Source organism: Corvus moneduloides, chromosome 2 (assembly GCF_009650955.1).
Source record: "Corvus moneduloides isolate bCorMon1 chromosome 2, bCorMon1.pri, whole genome shotgun sequence".
Lineage (NCBI taxonomy): Eukaryota > Metazoa > Chordata > Aves > Passeriformes > Corvidae > Corvus > Corvus moneduloides.
In genome coordinates this window covers 11,581,552-11,606,475 of record NC_045477.1, presented here as the reverse complement: position 1 = coordinate 11,606,475, position 24,924 = coordinate 11,581,552, and the positions used below count along the sequence as shown (strand labels likewise).

At 39.8% G+C, this 24,924-nt stretch overlaps 1 long non-coding RNA gene across 1 annotated transcript in view; it reads left to right on the top strand.

The window, feature by feature from the left end:
- LOC116438374 overlaps positions 1–24,924 on the top strand; it is a 57,566-nt gene that overhangs the window by 1,484 nt on the left and 31,158 nt on the right. Inside the window, exon 2 of the long non-coding RNA XR_004237702.1 lies at positions 1,955–2,064. This is a non-coding gene — a long non-coding RNA (uncharacterized LOC116438374). The remainder of the gene's footprint in view (positions 1–1,954; positions 2,065–24,924) is intronic.

The following is a 24,924-nucleotide window of genomic DNA, read 5'->3' as shown; positions in this document are numbered from 1 at the left end:
TTCAGCATCTTCTCTGTTAACATTAATCAGAGTGGCTTTTGTTTAAAGGAATGTTGGAGAAAGTGTATTCCAAACTCAAATACTCTTGCAAACACACTTCATTCAAACCTGCCTGAGAAGTGGTTTCTCTAGCTCAGTCAACCTGGCAGCTGAAAAAATGGCATGTTTCTTAGGTGGCCAATTACACACCCAAAATAAGGAAGAGTGAATAGGTAGAAAACATAATTAAAATAAATGCCCCTTGTAAATAAGCCCAGTCAGAATATAGTCTGATGAAATGATTATTCAGCCTGTTACAATTTGCATAGATGCCTCATTCTTATGCACTCTGCTTCTGCTGAAATTTCCAGGGAAAAATACCTTAAATTTCCTTTTACAGAGACCAAAGCGTCGACGTCCAGATTTTGGAGGGCTTGCATTTAGTTATATCTGTGGCTTCCCTAGGGCTATTAGTGGTGTACAAACCTGAGCAGGCGTTTGCATCTTTGCAGAGCTAAGTCTGACCTCATTAAAAATCCCTACAAACCTACAAACAAACAAACAGGGTTTGGAAATTTATCAAAAAAAAAAAAAGGGGTGTGAGTGGTGTGATTCAGATTAGAAACTGCAGTCAATGATGAGTGTAAAGAACAAAATTGGAACCCTTGAGTTGGGATGCTTTCTTGTTTTATTTTTAAACAATTTCATAAATATAAAGTGAACCAAGAAACCAACTATTCACCTCACCTATTGAATCTCTGAACAAAAACTTGACTGCCAAGTCAGCAACAGGAATAATTTGAAAGTTAGTATCACCTGAGAATTTCCAAAGAGACTATACCAGATGTCAGTGTTCTTTGATCAGGAAGCAGTACTGAAGCAGAGAGAGGGTCTTTATCTCACTCTTATGTCATAAAATAACCAACTGGAAGAATTTTTTTTTAAAAGGCAGTAATTTTATATTCCAGTTTACCATTCTCCTTTCTCTGGATCACACTCACTTACTTTTCTGTAATTTAATGTGAATATACAATATTTCATAATGGGCATCTCCTCATGAGTTAAGCCATTTCTGAAGGCTTTCACCCTGCAAAGTTGCCCAGCCACAGTGAAGATATCAATGCAAAGTGTTCCTGATTTGGTGAGGTTTTTTTGACAGTCTCTTTGCATGAGTTTTCTGGGAAGATAGGCATGGGAGATGCAGAAATCCTTCATCTGACATGCATTCCTGGCATCATCATGTTATTCCATGCAGACTGTCAGGTTTATACCCACAATGACAAGAGAAAATGGTATTGTGCTCCTGTTCAGCAAAAGAGAAAGCAAAAGACAGATGAGTCAAGTGTGCAGCTCACTCATCAGAAATTGTCTCTGAGTTTGAATGTATTTCCACACATTCCTGAACTGTTCATTATTATTTTCCTGTATGATTGCCCTGCAAGTGCTTGTCACCACTGCAGGGGCAAACCTGAAATCAACCTTTTTTAAAATCCATAAATTAAAACAATCAGATAAATGCAATGCAATATATTAAACATGAAATGACACATCTGGCTGTCGGTAAAGGCAGAAAGAATTTCCAGAAGACCTTTCCTGCAATTCAGACTGCCATCTCCATTTGTTTCTGATTGCTATCACACTACACAGATGCAATGATTGAGAATCAAACTAGAATTTGGTGCTAGAAGTCCACTGTAACATCAATCACTTGAAATAAAAATGTCATGCTTATGATTCTTTGGAAAATGCTGCACTTAACTTCCAAACTGTTGCTTTCAGAAAAGGCTAATTCAGGGCTGGGTACATTAATGTCAATGTCCTATAAAAGTGCCAGCTAAAAAAAAAATGTCAGCAAAGACATTTTTTAAGCCTGTGTCAGCACAAAAGGGTGCCTCAGTTGTTTCATCTCACAACAGCTGCATGCTTTCATTGACATTTGTTGCCCTTTCTTTGTGCACTCATCCTAACCTCATAGGTTATTTCCTGGCCTCCCTTCCATGACCTATGACCGATGATGACCTTTAGCTAGAGAATGTGACATTTTGTTCTCCTCTGGCTGACATGTGATGCCCTCATTATTCAAAGGTATGTGAAAATAATGACCTGTACTGACCCCTGAGTTTCCTTTCGTTTATTGGTCTACACTAGGTGCTTGTTCAGCAGATTGCTATGACTAGGTGGTGGGGTGTACTATTTCTTTTGAAGAAGGAAGCTCATGAATTGCACCAACATTTTAGCTCTTTGTGTCTGTTGTTCCATTTGAAGAGCAGGAGACGAGGTAGTGCAGCTGGGGGAAGAGGGTTCAGGGTTTACTGTTCAGTTCAGTGTGGGTTGTTGGGAACATCCTGCAAAGCTGGAAGATCTGGCTGAGGACTGGGGGTCTTATGGAGTGGCACTTGAATCCCAGGCTGGATACCAACCTTAGGGCATCTCAAATAGTGCAGGATACCAGTGCACAAGGTCCTGGGTCAAGTCCTCAGTTCTCAGCCACCAGAAAGAATGGATGAGTAAACTCAGGAGTTCAAAACAGGAGTGAATGTAGCTTTCCCATCACCAGGATTTCTACACTTTCCCTGTTGTGACCCCAATGGCAACACGGTCACGTTTGCAAGAAATACCAAATGAGCCTAACATGCCAACAGTGCTGTCTTGGGTATGTCTCATTTTGCATTTCAAGTAGTGGAAGTTTCAGTGTTCTTCAGAAATGCAAGCCTGAACACATGAAATTTTTTCAAGAAGTAGATTTTATCTCCTGTGAGACGTGTCCTCATTGACTATAGTAAATATTTCAAATGCTGAGAGTCTAAAGGAGGAATAAACCACTTCTGTGTGGGAGATTGTGATACCAATTAAGTGTTTCTTCAAGACCTAGCCAGCATGAATATTTAAATCTCCTTTGCTTGAAGAAAGGATGGTTACTTCAGGTCAGGGATGAGGGCATGTATGGAGCAGCATAAGGAACAGATGGCAGCTAAAGACAATTTCAGACCATAAATAGTCCCTATTAAGAATATAGAAATAATCAATTAGGGAATAGACTCTGCTTCCTGTTTCACAGGAGCAGAGCAGCAGCAGAAAAATGTTAACATATATGTCAGTGTTTGTTGCTGGCTGGGAAAGAGATACCAGTCCTTTCCCACTGAAAGGTGGGAAGCTGCACTGGGTCTGTAGGTTAAGATAGAAGATTATCAACAGCTCTTTGGAAAAGGTTTATGTATTTGGTATGCAGACCAGGAAATGAAAACCAGGATCCAGATTATGACCTTGTCTCAGCACTCTGTGCAAACTAACACAGAAACCAGGGGAAAGGACCTTTATTGGTAAACAGACAGCATTCCCCACCACCTGGAGGCTGTAAAGAACTTCATGTTGGAACACGTCCACTAAAGGTATAAAAGGTACTAATAACTGATGCCCAGATGTCAGCTTGCAAAATTTGAGGTTCTAACTGGGTTTCTGGGCCAGACATTCATCCTGCACTATAATTCAGCTAAAAAAACCCATTGAGAGTTCAGGCTGACGCTTGGAGGACTGAAGTGTAGTGTAAAGGGGACTCTAGATTAGAGATAGCCTGGCTTTGTGTTGAACTAGAAGCATTAGCACAGGCTGATGAAGAAAAGTATTTTATCTGTCTTGGTGGAAAATGCTACACAAGTGACCTAACCATGGATGTGACTTACCATATGTCTTCAGATGAAGGAAAAAAAGCTGAAACGTTTTGAGAGTAATGTCCTGTTTACCATTACCATCTTTGTCCTGCTTGGGCTGAGCTTTGCTGCATCAGTCCCAGCAGCAGGTCTGGGCAGAAGCCCGAAACTCAAGAATGGCAGAAAGAAATGGCATCTGTGATGCATCATCACATCTCTTCTTTCAGTCCTTTCACAAATGCCCTGGTATTATATTTCTGAGAGCCAGTTACTGATGGATTAATTGAAGGAAAAACAAGAGCACATAAGTGGATACTAGCTGGTGGCAGGCAGTACTCCTGTCACTGACCTGATAGTGCTCCAAACCCTGTCACCGAGCATGGCTGTAACATGAATCCTGCTGTTCCCCTTTGGCTGGCAGTAATTTTCATACAACTCACACATGGAATGCTTTTAAAGGATTCCGCTAAGGAATGGACACACTTTTACATGTGACACAAGCTCAGATCAGATGTCGGATTGCTCATGACCAATCATATAAATGAACCAATCTGCCACAGCAACATAACTCTGGAAGGTCTTGCAGGAACCTTGTAGAAATATATTTATCATGTGCCCAAAAGATTGTGACATGCGAAATCATGAGTTGCTTTTGACTGCTTTGCTCAAAAAGGCAGCGTTTTTGTATAACATGAACATGAGTGTAAGAGGACAGTACCAAGGTAAATTTGTAAACCAAGAGCATGTTTGGCCTTTTGTCTTTGTTTTTCCCCAGAAGCACAGTCTCAGAAATATGCAATTTTTCTTCCCCTCTGTCTCATTTGCCTCTCATTGTTCAGGAGTTCGTAGGGTTTCACTCCTCCCAAGATCCATAAATCAGATGATTAACTTTCAGTCCAAGCCTGTTTTATATGAGCAGAAGAAATCTAATTGGAATACAATCACCCTCCTACTGCTTTTCACAGCTTTCTTTGCATCTCAATGTGATCTGAATTTCAGAAATCTCTTTCTGTGAGATATTTATTTTTCCCCATCATGCACTGAACCCAATTGCGCTGCTATCTTTTTCTGCCCTTTTAAGCTCTGGCTGTAAATTAACCATTATCTAACTGAAATAAGTTCCTTTAGAGTTCATAAACAGTAGTTCAGCATGATAGCTTCCAGGCTAGTTGCACAGGAATGAACTGCCCAATCCCCTGAATATGAGGGTTTAATATCAGTTTCATTTTCCTCTGCCTCAACACGGGTGCCTAGAGAAGAAGCTCTTTTGTAAGATGGGATACTGGATGGATACTAAAGGAAGAGGGAATCTGGAAATGCAGAACTCTACTTGCAGGTGCTGGATGAACTCCAGGTTGGGGAATCTTCACATTACAACTATGATTACTTGTTTTGACTTATGCCAGTGAGATTTAGTACAACTGAAAAATCCTGCTGATTATGGATCAGCTCTTGCCCTGCAATTTACTGGCTTTCATTTTTCTTTAAAAAAAAAGCTGAGTTAAAATTTTTTTTTTCACTTAGTGTTTAAGGAGGCTGGCAGCCCAAGAGTTCTGAATACAAAGATGTTTCCTTTTACCATACAACCCAAACTTTTCTTTAGTTTCTCCCCTCCTGCTCCAAGCCTTCTCCAGACCAAACACAGCATGTCTATGGGAAAAATTAATACTTGTGATTCATTAAATGCTTGCTTGTCTTCTTAGTCACTGCTGCTGCAGTGATTTGTTTGTGTATGAATGTGCTACAGACACCAGCCCATCTGAGAGAAAATTAATTTTAAATCTAATTGCTTTTACACATCCAGATTTCAAATGAAAGCTACTTATTACCACATGATTATGAACACAAAAGTTCAGTCTACAACACAACAAAACCTGCAAGATGATGCATTTTTCTGCCCACATCCTGAGTGCTTTATGGCGGGGACCAGTGAGAAAGCACCCCAGTTTCCAACTTCCCCTCTTCCAACAGGCACCAGGGTGCTGTTCAGACTGAGGCAGAAACTTGCACACCTGGATTTCATTCTGATGTGGAGTCCAGGCAGAGTTAGACACCAGCTCCACATCCCACAGTTTAGACATAGCCTATCAATCCATTAAGCACCTGAATGTCATTTAAATAACTGTACAAAGCCCAGCTTTGCTTCTCCTATTTTCAGCAGTCCCACCTGTCGCAACAGAGCTACTTGTCGAAACATCTTGGGGCTCTGACCTGTCAAGTGTGAGAACAAAACACTGCAACCAGTTACTTCTGAGTCTGAAGTGTCACACAGACATTGAATTGAATTTCTAACCTAAAGTAAAATGAATCATTAAAATGATTAAGCCATTAAATAAATACATCTCAATTCATAGTGGGCTGTGAATCACTGACACACCAATTATTCAAAATGAAATGGACATTTCATTTTCTGGGTGTTCATGTGCATTGTTTTACAGTGAGGGAACTTTTCTCACTTAGGTTATCAGCAGTCTGAGGGAAAGGAGGCTCTAATTGAGTATAACAATCCCACTGACATGATATGACTTTTCCTTTGTTCAAAAGAGCTTTATTGTCTCTGAATTTTTGTGTAGTTATATTCCAGCATAGCAGAGAATATACAATGGGGATTAAGTATTTATGACACCTTACTTTAGGTATCTTCAGTTGAAATGTTTGAATCTGAACCAATCTGAAAAAACTCCCTTTATGATTTTCTTCAATAGGAAATTTATCTGGCAAAATGAACTCATGTGTTTCGCACTACTAAATGGAGCCAAAGTTGACTAACTCAGAGGTTGAAACCTACATTTAATCAGACTAACCCCATCCATAGGTCTTTCCTCAAATCTTTCTTCCCAGCCGTGCTGTGTGACAATGTCCACACTGGTACTCCTCTAGCTGTACTGGAAGGGACATTTTGCTCAATATTCTCCTGGTTCTTAGTAATTCATTAAGTGGGGTTGTCATGGGGATACAATCCCTGGGTAGCCTTGACTCCTTTCTTTCATCCACTCATGCACAGTGTGCACTGTACAATACTTCATGCAAATAAGTTCCAAGCAGAGTTGCTTGTCATTAGCACAGACAGCTCTAGAGGCAAAAACAAACAGAATTTGTCAGTGAGAACTCTGTCATTAAGGAATTTTGTTTGCACCCCTGCAGTGATTCATAGTGCACTTGACTGTTTTCTGCCTACCTCTTCACATCTCTTATTTGTTCACAAAGTGAAAAAATGTCCTTTTGGGTACCTTTTCTCCAATTACAGGTTTTATTGATATCATACCAGAAAGCTGGTTTCAGCTCCTGGCAAACTAGTAGCAAAAATAAGGTTTTCCTGGATGTCATCTTCATTCAAGCACTGATAAAGTGCTGCCAAAGCAGGGAAGACAAACAAAATATTTAATGAATTGCTGGAGAAGTCAAAAACTAGACAAGAAACCACAGCCTGGTTTTAAAGAAGAAATAAATCTGGAAAACTATCAGCACTTAAACCTTGTTTTTGAAGTGAAAACATATATACATACATGTAGCCTGACTTTGCTGAGCAAGTCATGTTCGAACCTGAGGATGAGTTTATGTGACCATCAGGTCCCACTATCTTTGTTGCAATTGATGTCTGTTTAATAATTCACTGACTCAAGCACTGACCACCCAGCCACCAGTAAAGTGCCCATTAGGCCCAGCCCCTGTCACATCTGCTTCCTGTAATGGCCAAATTTTAACTGTGAGCAGTACAAAATCTTTGGTTTACTTTCAACTGCTGAAGGAAAGAAAATAACCTACCATCCATGAAATATTCAAACACAGCTTTAAAAACATTAGCCACACAGCAATACTTGTGTTATATAAAGTGTTCCTCATGAAACGGTGGGAGACCTGTCTGAAATTAGCAAGAATTACAAAACCTCCCACTCTGAAGGTGAAAGGATGAAGCAAGGTTATAATTATATAAATGACTATGGGGGAAACAGTTGCTCTGTATAGTGTGGGATCCAAGCAGTGTCAAACACTACTTGGAGACAGGTTTCCTGAAGCCACAGATTTGTTCTTTTTTTTCAACTTTTTTTGTCTCTTAAAGCTCCAGTCACTTCCCCGGGGAGATTTCCACTGTGGGGCACGCCCTGCCTGTACTCAGAGGAAGGGATCTCAGATGCTGTCTAGTCTGAACCTGCTTTGGCGGCATCACTGTTTCACCTCACTCTTTGCATCATCACTTCATTGGTGGCATTCTGAGTATGGGTCTGTAACACCTGCAGAAGGACTGGACTACAGGGTTTAGATAGTTTTAGGCTCCACAACTGTGTTTCCCCAGGATAAACCAGGATTACAGTCCATTCTTTTGGGACATGTGGCAACAGAAACAAACAGAAATATGACCTTTGAAGGGTTCTAAACTCCAATTGTATCTTACATCAGCTTGCCTCAAGAAACATCCAAACATAAAAATACAGCACTTGTGCACTTTATCGATTACATTTCCTAACCCTTCTGAAGTAATCCCTGAATTTGAACCAACAGCAAGTTAAGGTCTTTCTCTTACACATGCCTTCCCCTGCAGGTCAAACAACCCCTGTTCCCTTGGCTTTCTCTTCTAGAGTCTGTGCATTTACAGCTTGCTTCCATTTTCTCAGCAGTCCCCAGAAGGGCGTCACAGTCACAGAACCATTACCCAATTTTACCTCTCTCCCCATTTGCACACATCCCTTTCCCTAATCAGTTTGCAGTCAAGTCAGCTGACCAAACTCATTTTGAGGCCAAAGCATTCCTAGAGCCACGTGAACTGTGAGGGCCTGGGCTGAGACAAGCCAGCGTTTCCTCTTTCTGCATGGCTCACTTCAGCCTGAATTGAACCGAAACCCCCGCCAAGGCTGTGTGAGATTCTGCTTCCCACTATGTGCCTGCACATCTTTGCTATAGACTCATCCACAGTGGCAATTACAGTTGCTATTGGGAAAAAACACACAGTCAGACAAACAAAAAAACAACGGAAAAAAACCAGCACCCCAAACCAAAGCTTTTTTTCTTCTGTTTTTTCCTCTCCATTTTTGTACATTCAAAATTTCAACAGCATGATGTTAGCAAACATGACTGCTGCACATCTAAAAGAAACACTCAGGTGCCTGCAGTCTCAGACCTCAATAAACATTTCAAAGGCTAAGATAGAGTAAAAGTGTCCTTATTTTAAGGAAAAAGTACAGGTCCCTAATACTGCTGCTGTAACTGTTGACAAAAGCTGACGTTTAAACAGCAACCAAAACAAGACCTGACCCTGCAGTGTCCCCACAAGTATCACTAGTCACCTACTCAAACCCACTAAAACCAAATGGAACTGCTCTCTCATGACTGCAGAGTTTAGGATCAAATTCTTACTGTGAAAAAGATCTTTCTTGAAGTAACACACTGCTCCACTCATGCTAATAGGTATATTCAACTGTAGCATGACAGAGCTTGTAGTATAAACATGAAGTCTGTAATTTTAAGGCACTAAATTGTTATTAAGCCAAATATCTAAGGTATTTTAATTTAAAACTTCAAAGAGTACCTAGTTGGGCAGTAGGCATTCTTGCCATTAATTAAAATTCAGTTGATGAACAAAGCACAGTCCGTGAAACCATACAACTGAAAACCCAGCAGTTGTGACCTAGCACTACAGCACAGTGGAATCAGGGGAAAACAAAAAAGCTATAAAGCCACATCTTTCAGTCTGACAAATTCTTAAAGGTAAATCTGTGTCTCACCCTGTCCCCCTCACTATTCAAGAACTTGTCAAAAGTGCTTATCATCACAGATGACTTGTCAGCAGCTCAGTGAAGTTTGGCGTGAATTTCTTTGAGTTTTAAGGGATTTAGATAAAGCAAAAGCCTTCATAGAAATGCACAGCACTGCGAGAAGAGCACCTTAACAGTTTTAAGGGAGTTATTAAGCTATCTGATGTAAATATACATTGACTGATCTTTTCTATAATGTGGATTACATAAATCTGAATTATGTGACTTTTAGGAACATTGGCTATTGATCTGATAAACTATAATGGCCATCAGAAATATTGTGTAAATAACCATTTTTAAAAATTTGTTATGTCATAAAAATTTTCATGAAAAGTACTTATGGTACTTTATATGCTGAGTAACCACTTTTCAACATGAAGTACCTCAGCCAAGGATGCATTCTTAAATTAAGCAGCTTTTAATTTATATATGATTTTAAAAGAATGGCTTTAAACCACTCAGAATGTACCTTTCTGTACTTGTGCAATTTTAAAATAGCCATGTCATTTTTATTTTTTTTTCTTCTTGAGAATGAAGATAATAGTAAAATAAGTGATCAAGTGGCCGTGTGAGGCGCATCAATGGCTCTTTGTGACCATACAGCTTTTGTGACAATATGTACTGACAAAATGTGCATAGGCACAAAGAGGAGCCTTTCGGCTCAAATCTCATTAAGAACTTCCTTTGAGAATTTGTTTGTGCCAGTTATTTCCAGCAAAGATGGAGATACCAGCTATCTATGCTCAAATCTAGAAAGGCCTTGTTGAACTGGCTTTGTGCCATGTAGTGATGGAAGTAGAGGTGTTCTTCTCTAATGCCATGGGGTACTGGAGGGAATAAAAGAAACAAGCCAAAAAGAAGGAAACAAACCAACAAGTGAAAAGGTGGAGTGGTTTGGGATAAAAGGCACTGGCACAGAAGAGTTGGCATATACTGGAGTTGTCAAAGGCAAGCAGAATGGGGAGCAAGTGAGAATCTCTAGAAAAGATGCTGAAATAAAGCAGCTACATTCAAGCAAGCAGGCCTGCAATAAGGAGGGATGATGCCCACAGCAGGAATGCTGTGGATCAGGAGTGGAGCCCACAGAGGAGAAAACAGAGGTAAAAGGGCAATGCAAATCCCACCCACACAAATTTCTTTGCTGGTGTATTCACTGGAATAGCAGCACAATGCAAGAGGGATATCAGTCCCCTGTCATTGAGCCATTTTGTTACACTGACTCTCCCTAACCTGACTTATGTGCCAGAAAGTGTTTACAGTACAGTAATGTCCAACTGAATATCAGAGAATCTAACAGGGAAATGATTTAAGAGAAGACTGGAATGGAAAAACGCATAGAAATGGTCACAGGGGATACTTTCTGGGCATGTTTTGGATGCTGTTGGTCTAACTGGGGTCTTTCAGCTGCATGGACTCATGTTCCTCCCTCAGCACCAACATTTGTGAGGGCAAGAGTCCAGCCTGTGACCCAAGGCTATCTCAGGTTTCAGTGGAGACCTCTGTCCTTTGGCACTGGGATGTCCCTGTCCTTGTATGCCTGTGCAGAGGTGGAATGCACCCACTCCTCCCTCCAATGGCATGGCATGAAGCCCTCTTACACTGGGGCTCTGCACCACAGCGCTGCAGGGACTATGCTGAGCACGGCTCCAAGGCAGAGCTCAGAAGTTCAGGGACCAGGAAAGACCCCTGGGAACTGGAACTGACCCCAGCCTTACCAATGTTCCTCTCTGGCTTTACATAAAGCTGGCTTGACCCTCAGATAACACAAACAAGAATGACAAGGAGGAAAAATTGCAGTGTAAATGCCCCGCAAATCACTGCAGGGAGGAGTTTAATGAGGATAACCAGCTACAGTCTATGGAAAGCTGTATGTTGCAGGGGCCAGCATCTACAGAATTAAAAGTAAATTCAAGCAGAAGCAGCAATGTCTTAACTGTCTGCTTTTATTCTTGTTTTATCAACAGGTACTTTATATTGCTTCCCTCTGTGATGCCACCCATCACTAGGCACACAGAGCCAAAAGACTTATATCTGCAAAGAGAATATACTTCAGGGTAGCTTAATACTGCCTCTCTCATGCCTCTCACCACACTATGTTTTTTGTACTCTCTGGCATACTGGGAACATGTACCAAGCAGTGTGTGTACTGTTCTGAGGTAACCCGGAGTCTAGGCATCCTGCAAAGATTCACCAGCACCAGCAACATGAGCTCTGGCCTCACATGGCCCCTTCCAGTTTGCCTACGCTCAGGCCTCGTGTTCCCACAGCAGATGCCAGTGCCTTGTGTTTGCTGGCTACACAGATACTCTGAGGGAGTACTTAGGTATGCAGCTACATACATATTTGCTTTTCCTCAGCTGTTGGGTTTTTTGTGGGACTTTTTTCCTTTTTGTTTTTTGATTTTGTGTGTGTATGTGTGTGAAATAATGGAACTTGGACTTGTAATTTCAGTGGGAGTTGAAAGTTTGGGGCGTTTCTCCCAATGTGCAACACCATGCCATTTCAAACTCTCAGAGTAATAAAGTGTTGAGAACGTGACTGATTAAACAGAGGTAGATACGTCAGAAACTTCTCTGTAGGTGTTTGGGAAAAAAGATAAGAGTTCCATCTGTCTTGACTACATCTGTGCTCTTTCTGGTTTTAATTTCCCTGAATGTTCTAAGAAAAGGCTTTGCAAGACCTGACATTGATATTTTCAAATTTTTTTGCAAAAGAATCTGATAAAGCATGAAAGAACAGCAAAGTGAACCAACTTTCTCATGCTGAGCTAGATTCAAAAGAGTTGCAGTAGCCACTCAGGAAGCAAAACCCAGGTCCATGGGCCTTCTGTCCAGAAGGTTTAAATGCCACACACTCATGACAGATGTCTGGAGAAAACTCTAATGCCAATACTTATTTGCAGCAAGAAAATTCATGATTTCAAGTGGGGAATAAATTTTTTAAAAAGTCCTTGGATCACTGAAATAAAAGCTCCTGTTAGTCAAACAAATTATTCCCTATAAACTATTCAGTCATTTGTTATAACAGCATAACTTTTTTCTGTGCATCTTAATTGTTCAGGGATATTATTCAATACTTTTTATGAATGTCTGGTGGATAAAGGGTCCTGTACAGTAAAAAGCATGTTTGATGTCAGCAGGGGTTCATGAGCAACCTAGGGAAAGGTCATCTTGGTGTCAAAAGCTGTAAGAAAAGTCACATGCCTTCTCTTAATTAATGCAGGCTAGGAGAAAACCCTCAGGGAGGACACAAGATCAGAAGGAGGAAACAGACATTGTTGTACCAATTATCACTGCCTATTTGAGCTTCTCCCTCTTTGTGATTACCCCAATTTAACCAAACATGTAATTTCCAGGCTGCATCAGCTTATCATAAGTGAATCCACTTGGATGAGTGTTCATTCCGTATTTAAATATAGATAGACCCATCCTTGCCAGGTGCTGAGCTTGCTCAACTCCTACTGAAATTAGCAGGGGCTCAGCATTTTGCAAGAACCACTTAGCAGTGCCCAGAATTGGGTTCTTTATGTGTCTTATACATCAAACCAAAATCTGTGCTCCTCTGATGTCCATTTGCACAGTAACCCATATTTCTTTTCCTTCATTTATTAACAAACAGACATCCACTTGGTGTTAGTCCTAAACAAATGTTAGTGGCTGTCACTACTAGATACTTAGGCAAATTGAATGTATTCCTATTCCCTTTTGCACCATAGCGATATTAGGCAGTGTACTTTAGCTTTCAGCTTTTCCTTATGTACAGAATATTTATGGTCCATTTTAGACTTGTCATCCAAACACTTGGGGTCATTTTCTTATTAAACAGTACAATACTAAAGCAATGGGGCACAGCAGGTGGTGTGTTTCTGACTATTTTGTCATGCCTCAGGCTGAGTTGCCGTCTTCTACTAAAATAATGTCATATTGAGTATTAGCACACACACACACAAACACACAAAACCCCAGTAAAAACATATAATTAAAAAAAAAAGTATAATTCTAAGTTCCAAACTTACATGGGGGAATTTTCCATGTGGGAGCTCTTCAGAGAGACAAAGTGATTGATTTTTATAAAAGTTGGCATGCATGACCAAGGGCAGATGGTGCATAAATTTGGGCCCCGGTCTTACATTCTGCTCCGTGTAGGTGGACCACTGAACTGCTGTGACTGAGAAAAAATAATACAACCGTGAACAGATGCAAGACTCCTGAGTGCGCTGATCAGGCTGCAGGACTAGGACCCAAACTTGCACTGCTGTAATAATTTTAAAGACAGCTTTTGGCAATACATTCAGGCAAATAATTTATAATTTGTATGCTGCTGATTGATTGTGTCAAATGGGTGAGGTGTCTCTGATTAAGATGCACTTGGTGCTGTTATAGATTGTGTGATAGATGCTTGCTCACACACCCTGCTGAAGAGTCGGCACCAGCCATCATCACAACTAAGAAGATATGAAATACCCTCCCTAGATAAAATTATTGCAGTGATGAGTAGAGGAGTGACAGGAAGGTGAGGAAATGGAGAGGTGGACATCGTAGCAACACAAAGGACACTGTCAAAGGACAACCCACATGGCTGCCTGTGTCAGATGGCTATGAGTGGATCTCATGTCTTCCCTTTTTTTACATTTGTTGTCTTCAGCTGATTTTTTATCACTGTAACAATCTAAAACATCAGTTCACTGTTGTTTCATGCCTTATCAAAACTTATCATTATCCCAGAATATATGCCTTCAAACTGATGAATCATGAGCCATGTGATCACATGACCATTTCTTCATCATTTTGTTATATGTTTGCATGCATAAAGCATAGTCTCTCCAGAGGGCAACAAGCCTATAAGGGTCCGGTTTGTTTAGCATTTTCCACATTGGAAAATGCCCAACATTCATATCTTTTTCCCTATAAGCCTCCAGAAAGATGTGCAAGGGTGAAGAATTAACAAAAGATGTCCACAGAAAAGGGACAAATAGATTGGCAAAACTCAAAGGAAAAATCCAGTGTCCCTACAGAAAGCATATCAAGGAATGTTAAAGAATTAAATCAGCAATCTTGGAAAATGAGGGACAACATATGCTACAGATTGGGGCTTTCAACTTTTACAAGCTTTTTCTAATACCTGCAGTTACCAATCCACTCCTTCAAACCATAACAGCAGATATGTTTCTTTCCTGCTTAATCACCTTGGGATTATCACAGTGCCTCTCTCACAGAGAGGGAATTCTCAACTGAATAATGGGGAACAGCAGTAGCACACAAAATTAGACAGTGATGTACTGCATCTGTTTTTAAAGTGTTGCCCATAACTTGGGAGTTCTTCATTGTTCCATGGATAGGCTCACAAAGAAGCCTCAGTCTGTATTTCAGCTTCACATGATCCTTCAGCACTTCCAGAACTGCTGGGAGCCTGGACCATGCCCATGAGCTGGGATGGCAGAAGAAGAAATCCTCAACATTTAGCTCAGAAATGAATGGGTCTGGCTGCTGGTCCTAGAGCAGCTGCACTAGGCAACTGCACAGAGTAAAGGAAACACCTGGTGGAGACTCTATATATTCTTATTTGCTTCTTTGTTTTACCTGGCTTATGAATATTTCAATGAACAGATTCTGACTCACAGTGGGAGACTTTCTTTTGTATAAGTACCTATGGTAACATAGCAACAAGGGATTTTGTCCACAAAACTGGCTTTCTAACTAATTTATCTTGATTTCTAAGATGATCAGCTCTGGTGGAAAAACAAATTTAAGTGGTTAGTCTGTCTTTGTAACCCAAGCTCGCCATTTCTTGAACATTTTCAACTGGGTTCAGCACAATATTTATTACAGCTACATTCATTAGTTACAGATACCTTGAGCATATTTTACACATGGCTTTCTATTGAAGCAGTACTGTTGTTAAGGTGCCCTTTAGGTGGCCATTCTACAGCAAGTCTTTTTCTAGAATTTGTATTTTAAAATTTATCATTAAAGGATTCCATCCTGTATTAAATAGGTGAGATAAAATGTAAAAACAAGGGCTGTACCTGATACTTGAAAGTTGTTATTCCTGACAGCACTTCATCTTTTTCATACTCACATTGGCTTTTATCCCGGCCCATCTATTCTTTAATGTAAGTGTTATAAATTGTTGTAAAGTGCCACAAAATATAATAAACATGAATCAATATTTCTTGGTTTAAAAACTTAGAAATGCTGATGAAGCTTGAGTTTATTATAGATGTCCTGAACCCACAATGTCCCTTTATTTTTTTTTTTTTTTTTACCTTCATCATTTTCTCAGGTCTTGACTTCATATGTGCACACACATTCATTCTTCACAATCAAAGAGGCACTGAAAATTTGAATTACTAATGCAGACCTAATAAAGCATCTAATGTTTTAACCAGTTCTTTTAGGCAAGATATCCTGTATATACTGAGCTATTATATTTGGTGTGAATGACCCACTTCAAGCAAATTCCTTATGGATCTACAGAATATTAAGCACATGCACAGCACCAGAAAGTTTGGGGATTACTCAGATGTTTAAATTTAAGCATATGTTTAATTGCTTTGCTGAATCAGGGCTTTAATGAAGAAGCATGGCACAGTAGTGCTATTTGCCATAAAAATCCATCATTGCCACGGATCTCTGCCCATTAAAGAAGATGCTATGATTTGTGTTTAAAATATGAAAGAAATACGATGCCTGCATAGTGCATTAAATAGCCAAGCATACACATGCATTTAAATTCTTTCTATCTTTCTAAGGATATTGTTGTGAATTATGCTTTTGCATATCCAAGACCATCCTTCATAGTGAAGTGGCAGTTCCTCTCCACATCCAGTTGATGCTCTTTATGTATTATTAATATTATTTGTTCTTGATCCGAAGCTAATGATGGATTTCTTTGTCCTCCGTTGGGTTTGTGGTTTCTCCACAGGATCCACCAACGGCCATGGTGTTTCCAGGGGCATTGGAAGGCTTCCCTCAGGCAGGGAGATGGCCAGGCTGGTGCCATCCCTGGTCAGGGGCTCTTGTCAAGCCCATCTGGGAGCTGTGGGATGGGACCGTTAGTGGAGGAAGGGCACCACACCACCTGTGACCCCACAGCTCCCTCCACTCTGGGCCTCTGCTCTAGCCAGAGAGAAATACTGACAGAAATCTGTTGGAAAAAATCCACATCCTGGCAAAACAATGTGGCTGCTTTAAACTGTGGCAATAAATATGACCAAAAAAGGTTTTCCCAGGGCAGGGAGGCTGCCAGGGATTGGGATGATGACTACAGCCTGGTGCCACATACTGTGACTCGCCTGTGCTGCCTGGACATTCCCACCAACCATCCCTGGCTGGAAATGAGGCCACTGTAGTGGAAGGAAGATGACATGTCTCTAAACTATGTGTTGTTGTGTGATGGGTTTGTTTTTTTCAGTTCAGCTATTTATAAATGTGACAGACCTCTGTTTCTCCTGCCTCTTTCAGCACCCCACTAAAGAATGTGTGAAAAGCTCTAATTTCCCCCGAGGAAAAGAGTATCTTGTGATTTCAGTGAAAAGCTGTGTTCGCACTGTGGTCAATAAATTTCCATAGACAATTCTTCCTCCTTGGAATTCTCCTATCTTGTTATTTTGTTAATGCTTGAGACGAATAGTCCAGCTCAGCAAAGGCGTGGCGGAAATCCGTCCCATTTCTTGTCGGTCAGCTTCAGAAGGAGAATGTCAGAGCTTTAACAGACTTTCCTGGCAGCAGCTTTTGCTTTTCTTTCATGAAAACTTAAACACTTTTGTTTTCCTTCTGACTTGGAGCAAGATCAAATTTCAAAATATCCAAATCCTCCATGAAACAGCATTACATCTTTCTCTAGAGTCCCAGTTGTTCCTTCTTGCAATGATAAATCCCACTTGTACCATAAAAAGGAATTTTTTTCTTGAGAAAAAGGTTGGGACATTTCCCCAGACTAAATCCATAACTTCCTTTTTTGTAGGAAAGAAATTATAGTTTGAAATACTAGAGACGAAAAGTTCCTGCCTCAGTGGTTAAACTGCTTCTGCATTCACATCAACCCTCCCCTCCCCCCCATCTCAGTGAATTACCTGATGAAAGGAGGCAGACTTCAGGAATAACAGCAAAGAAAGGCATAATTCCAAACCAAGAGTCTCCTGAACCCATGTGCCAGACTATTATGTGATAATTCCAAAGCCATGGGAAGACCCTGCACCCTTTAAGTCTAGGGATCATTCTGACTTTAATCCCATCAGTAAACCTTAGTGAAAGACTACATGCAAAATTTTAATTACTGCCTTTAGATATTTCATCCTTCTAATATTAGATTAGAATACCGTATTCTTTCTAAAAAGGCCAACAAAGAAGAAGTTTGGCAATACTATTATCACTGATTACACTATTTTTCTTCATATTTTGGAGAACATTGAATATATGGCTCTTATTTTTTTTTCTCTTTAAATGTAAGATTGGTCTTGTTAGTTAAGGGCTATCACTTTACGCTGTGACACACTGTTAGAATTCTTATTTTCCAAGAGTTATCTTGGTTTCCATAAGGCAAACATGACTGTCAGTGCTGTATCCCAGCACGGCTGTGCAGAACACCACAGCAGTACTGCTGATCTGTCTCACAGCACACGACGAGATGGAAAGAAAGGCAGAAGAAAAGTGGTCTAGCCTGATGAAAAGCTGCACTCAGGTCTTAGCAGAAAATTCAGAGTAGGAACTGCATATAGAGTGACTAACAAGGAGTTTCCAGAAGTTAATATACCGGGCAACAGGGTTGCTCCTTTGGAAGCTGAGCACTGGAGAGTGGAAGTTAAAATGACTTGTGCACCATTGAGCTGGAACATGCTGCTCCTGGGTCATTGATCTGCTCTGCTCTGGCAGGGCACCACTTTGGTATTGTTAATTTTCAATGACACAAAGGCTTGTATTAGTACAGGAAGCAGAATTGAAAGGGCTGGAACTAAAGGGAAGACAAAAGAGAGGCCAGAGGTAAACATGAAGGGTTCCAAAGAGTGTGATGCAAACCCAGAAACAAATACAGCCCCTGAACAATAAGAAATTCATTACTTCATGGATCAAATGGACCAGGCCTGATCCTCAGTAGTTGTAGGATAGCATTTTTTTATTTCACGTGAGGAAAACCAGGCTCACATGAACTGGAAAAGTAGGTGATCCATAGTTTACACAGGCAGTGAAGCTGTATATAAGGATGCCTTTTTTTTCCCCTAAAAGGTGAGTGCACACAAAATTATACAATGCATTTTTTTATAAATATTTAACATCTAAAGCACACTGCCATCACAATCCCTTTTTATGACCCCTACTATAATGATGAGTATGAAAAGGTGCATAAACCTCAAAGGGCTATTCATTTATCAGGAAGAGAGATGCTCATTCTAAAAACTGGGGGTAATAATTTATTGTTTGGATCTTCTGTAATAAACTTGAAATAATGCTCTTAAATTTCAGAATTTTACTGTCAGTGAGACAGTCATTAGTTCTTATGACTGAATTTCCAGTCCATAACATTCATCAGCATCTCCAAACAGTCCTCCTGTACTTTTCCCCAAGCCTTATGGGTGCATGGCCTGGGGTGTGGCAGGGGGTGTTGTCTCTGGACCTTGTCTGGGCTTAATATAAACTAACAATTATATAAAATGTTTATTTAAAATATCAACAATCTTCAATTAAGTAGGGTGGATGAAGAAAAGACAGCCCAATGGCAGCATGAGAACAGGCACAGTCAGACACACAGGAAGGAAGCAAGAATTGTTTCCTGGATGAACTCAGTGGCTACAGTGGTATGTCTGATTACATCAGTTCATTAAGACCAAAAGCAAAACTGAATGTTTAAAAGGACACAGCTCTTTGCTTTTAAACATTCACACCAGATTTTATTCCCAAAGAGAATCTCTAATTCAAACTTTCCTGGACTTTACAAGAGTTATTTTTTGCCTCTTATTCTTTTTTAGCCCTTCCTAACTGAAATGTTGATTCAATGCAAAAAATTATTTAAACATTAAGGCATTGCTTCTTTTCCTTTATTTTTGTTGTTATTTCAGTGGTTTAATAACTTGCATGGTGTCAGGAACAGTGTAAATCACTAACATCAGCTCAACTCAACAATAACCAGCAATGCACAGCATATCTCAATTCTAACAGATAAGAAGGAAGCATCTGAGTCTTCAACACCATCTGTAAGATGTCTCAGATATCAAATAGTTTCCTGTCCTGGGCTTAAGGCTGATCTTTACTTGCTCCACAATGAATGAGGACTCAGTGGTGCATAATGAAAAAATAACGAGATTTTACATTAGGAAATGACAGCTTTTCTTGATAGATTTATGTGTAAAGCATATGCACTTGCTGAAATACAGCCATTTTTACTGGGATTCTTTTTTCTTCCTTTATATTGCTACAGCAAGAAAAGATTTCTGTGCATGAAAATCACAAAGCATGACCAGCTTGCTTTTTATTCTATTGAGAAGTTATACCAGTACTGTGTTGTGGATTTAAAGTGCTCGATTTTTTTTTAAAAACACAGGCAAAACCCTCCCCTACGTGTAATTTGATTCACTGATTCTCTTTGACTGTATCTAGATTAGTAATTTAAGTATTGTCTAACTTTTTTGCTTATAAAGTTAGTTTGTATGTGGCTTGATTTTGTTTTGGGCCACCTTGCACTGTCCCAGAGAATTCCCAAGCAGATCCTGAGGGTGGATCCTCAGTGTATTACTGACTGCCGTATCTCACTGAACAAAATGCAGCCATCCTGTTCTGAAGACCATGAGAGAATTATAATATAGACAGGCAGATTCTGTGCTCAGTGGTGTCAGTGCCAAAAAAACAGGGTAGAACTGATCTTTCTGGACATGGGGTTCCCAGAACTGTGAGGCTTCACTGGACAATCCCTGTAGGCTTTGGTCCTCACTGATACTTTCTATTTAAATAATTCTCTCTCATTCTTTCTCATGTTCCATTGTACCTCCATAAATCTGAAAGCCTATGTTTCAGGTAATCAGTTGGAAAAGGGCACTTTTGTGAGTATATTCTTCAGGTAGTAAAAGAAAGAGGGAAATCCTCACTAATTCCCAGAATAACACTATTTTTTTTGCTCCTCCTTTTCTATGTCATGAGCACCATACTTAAAGTTCTTCAAGACCAAACTTGAGATCATAAAACAAATATTCTTAAACTCTGTATTAGGAAATGTGTAGAGTCAAAGACAAGATCAATAAGAAATTGTGAACTCAAAAGAAAATTAGAATCCATTGCTCTCCAGCATTTTCTACGGTTGCTTGGTGTTATCCTTCTCAGCTTCCAGCTATCAGCCCAGAAAAAAAGGGGGGGGAGGGAGGGAGGGAGAGGGGGCGGAAGGAAGGAAGGAAGGAAGGAAGGAAGGAAGGAAGGAAGGAAGGAAGGAAGGAAGGAAGGAAGGAAGGAAGGAAGGAAGGAATGGAGGTGCACCGAGTGTTTATTTCTCTTTTTCAGTGGGATGGCTAATATCAACATCAGTCATCAACATCAGTCACTGGAGTGGGACCGGGAGTCAGCTGAGATCCCTGGCTGAGATCAGTCCCCAGGTGTGCAAGGACATTTGAATTATCCACCCATCTGAGTGGAAAATCTTTGGGACACAGACTATTTTACTATACCTTTATCAACTGCACAGAAAAGATTGTCAGTGCTTAACTAACAGTGAATAATTCCTCAAATGCTGCACTCAGAGCTGGTGTTGTTCCTGGGAGTTGACATCTCCATAAGGTGCAGCTTTCCATTGCATCAAAGGGAATAAAAAGTAGTCTGGATGTAAAGATAGTAATTTTACCTGGGTGCCTGGTGCCAGGAAACCATTGCCAAATTAGGTCTATCCACCTCTCTTCTCAGACTCTTTGGATGGTACAAAAATTTGGTTTAATGGTAGCACAATCCTACTGATTTATACCAGATGAGAGTTTAGTTAAGTTAGTTATAAGCTAGGATTGCCTATGACTGTTCTATATTATAAAGTTCAAAAGAACAGAAAATTGGTCACAGTTCAAAAGGCTGTATAAAGCACATTACCATTAAAAAAAAAAAAAGATAAAGAAAGAAAGAAGGAAAACAAAACAAAACAAACAAAACACACAGAAAATAAAAATGTTGAATGGCAAAAACATAAACAAATACTATTGTCTACGTAGTTTGAAAGTTATATGATTACTCAAACAGCTTCTTGCATTTATTTCTCATGTTCCTTTTACTAAATTTCTTTTTCTTCTACTTGTAACTTCACCTAGGAAGAATCTCAGACAGATATTATCCAACAATTCATAACTACATTTGTATTTTTATTGTTTTGTTCTCAGGGGAGAGGGTCTACTCAAACACATTCATTTCTTTTTTGGAATTTTCAAGCACGTAAAAGAGTAGGAGATTCTGATAAGGCCCTATTGTAGTTATCATGTGGTATAACTACAGCTAAGGTCATGTCGACCTGCTCTTGTTAGAGTACATCATCTACTTAGCAGAAAAGAAAACAAATTGTGTCACATTTTATTCCATCAATGGCTGTAAATGAAAACGATATTTTGAGAAACTGAATTAATATTATAATAACTAGAAAGAAGGGATGATAATTAAACATGTTCTGCAATTCAATCCCAGCAGTGAATCTACTCTTTTGGTAACAGTTCTTTTTAATTATAGAAGTGACAGTTCTGAATGACTCAAACCTGTGTCATGTTTCACACAGGCAGAGGCAATTAAGGTGAGACCAAAGCAAAAATATAGTTTGTTCGTTTTGCATCCAGTTTACCCAATCACTACACTTCTCTTTGAAGAATGCAGAAAGTAAGCAAGACCCAAGTCTGGTATAGATGTGATGGGCTTGTTTGTTTGTTGGTTTGTTTTCAGATTTTTTTTTTTTTTAAAGGTCAGGGATGTTCAGTGGCATGGCTTTCCAGATGTGATACGGAATGCTCAGCATGGCCCTTCAAATCACTGCACTTTTTTATCTTGGGCTAACGAACCACACAAGCAAGGCAGGCAAAATAAGGTTGAATGATAGCAATGGTAACGTATCAGAAGCAATTAAAACTTCAGCTAATCCAGGTTAATTTAACACAGAAACATTGTGAGACAAAGAAGCACTGTGAGATGTGCAATCATTGTATCCTAGAGACAAACAACATTTACTAAAAGGATTTTCGTCACAAGTTTCTAACAAATTCTTGCTCAAAAGATTGAGATAATCCCTTTCTTTGTCTCTAGAAGCTACTGAAATAAAACATGATTCTCAGTGCCACTCAATTTAGATATATTTGCACTGATGATGTTGTATGAAATTACACTGCCAGCAGGTATGGCTCAAAGGATATCAAGGAGAGAAAAGCAAACCAATAGAGTATCCTTACTCATACCACTAATGGCAGTAATAGCAACCTGCACCCATGTGCATGGTCACATTTGGATCACCATTCTGCTTCTCAAAGCATGACGTATTAAAGCAGATAGATTCAAAACAAGATTTGACAGCAAATTTCAAATTCTTAAAATCCTTTCACAAGGGCTGTGCTTCCTCATTGCTATTTTACTGTCTGGCCAAAGGTCATTCCTTCTTGCTCAGGACTTTGCAGCAAAAGGGTGAAACCAAGCTGGGGAAAGGACAGAGATGGTGAGAAGCTGTGCCAAGTCCATAATGCATCTTTCCATCTTGTATTTTTCAGGTAGGATGACTCTGAATAAGGTCTTGCTGTAGAACATGCCTAAACTTGACTGTCACCATTAGATTTCAAGACTGACACCTCAAAGAGATGAATAGAATACATTAAACTGACTGTCTCAGATAATCTGCATCATTATCATATCATATGATTGTGTCCTGTAAAGGGTGTCATATTCCCTCGGAAGGCAGCAGCAATTGCTTCTTTTTCAGTGTGTCTTGTATGCAATGCTAAGGCACTTTTCACAGAGCTGGGTGATAGCTGTTTCTTGTGTGGATTATAGAAATAAATAGCAGGCTGCAGATGAAAGCCTGCTCTTCCTACAGTGCTCAGGAAAAGTGTCATTTCTGGCTTGTGAATAATGTGACTTGCCTGAATTATATCTTTCAGCACAGTTGTGCAAATAATCTTGGTTTGGAGGGGAAAAAACAACCACACAGACTTTTGGTTTGGGTTTATTTTTTCTTTCAAAGGAAAAAGAAAATTTAGAATGTAATATCCCTTCCCATTCATTTTCAAAGTCTGATCTTACTGTATTGGTCAGGGACAAGTCCTGTGCTCTAACAACTTGCAGAATACTCGCTGTTTGGTTTTTACACTGCGAACATTGCATAAGATTAAATGGCAAGAAAAATTCCACATTTCTTCCAGGTAGATTGGCACTAATGTTAATTAAAAAATGAAGGCTTTTAAAACCCAAAAGATTGATTGTATCAGGTTTAGTAGAGGAAAGTGCCACTGTAATAAACAGCTATTTGACATAGGCCATGTGAAGTGGGTATTTTATTGCCAGGGAGCAGGAGGGCACTCGCACCTTTGGAATACAGACAGTATGCTTTACTAGGAAGCTGTGCTGAGCCATATCCTTCCAGAAACTCTTCATGACCTACTAATTGATCCCAAACCACAATTTTGGAACTAGATTGTAGTAATAACCATTCCTTGCTATACACATATTCCTGATATAAAGAAAATCAATCAAGCTTTTAAGAAAGGTCAGGATTAATCCATTCCAGCTATGGTTTGGAGGTACAGTTCAAGCCCAACAAAGAAGAAGAACCCCTCTATCAACATCACAGATTTCTTGCTGACACCCTTCATACTCCCTACCCTGTCCTGCCCTTAAGAGGACTCATGCTATTGCATCCTGCAAGACATTTCATTTACTAAGATCAAGTGAAGCTCTTTAAGCTGCTGAAAGTGAGTATTCCTCTCTGAGGAAAGGCAGGATTCACTGCACACATGGAGCTGGTACCATCATGCTCAGAGAATGAAGAACTGCCACAATCACACAAACTTTTTCTTTAATACTTCCCCAGGAATCTAGCCAGCAAATTTACCAAAGGCATATTCTTTAAAGACAGACAAGTGCCTCTTAATATCCGCTGGGTTGAAAGGAGAGTCACTGATCTGTAGGATCATCAGGACCTAGTTCTGCTTTCCTGGTAAGATTCAATGGGTGATGATGTCGCTTCCTATAATGATCCTCATTGAATCAAAAATCTTAATTCAACAGTAAGTTCAATGTTTATACACAAATTAGACATCCTCAACTTCTGTTCTTTTCACTTTCAGTGAATATAGACCATAGTTTGTACAGTTGAGAGACAGGTGGCAGAATCTTATGTGCCCAGGTGGACCAATACAGTATTACCGATATGGTCAAGGATGTGCCATGTTATCTTGAACAGTTCAGAAATACCATGGCCAGCTACCAAAATCTAAGAGAATGTGATTCCAATGAAAAACTAAGCTTTTTATCTTGTGGTGGTTCTGTGGGTTTTTTTTACTTCCCAGTGAAAATGCAACCTTATATTCAATGCTTTCCTAAAGCTAAGGAGAACATGATCAA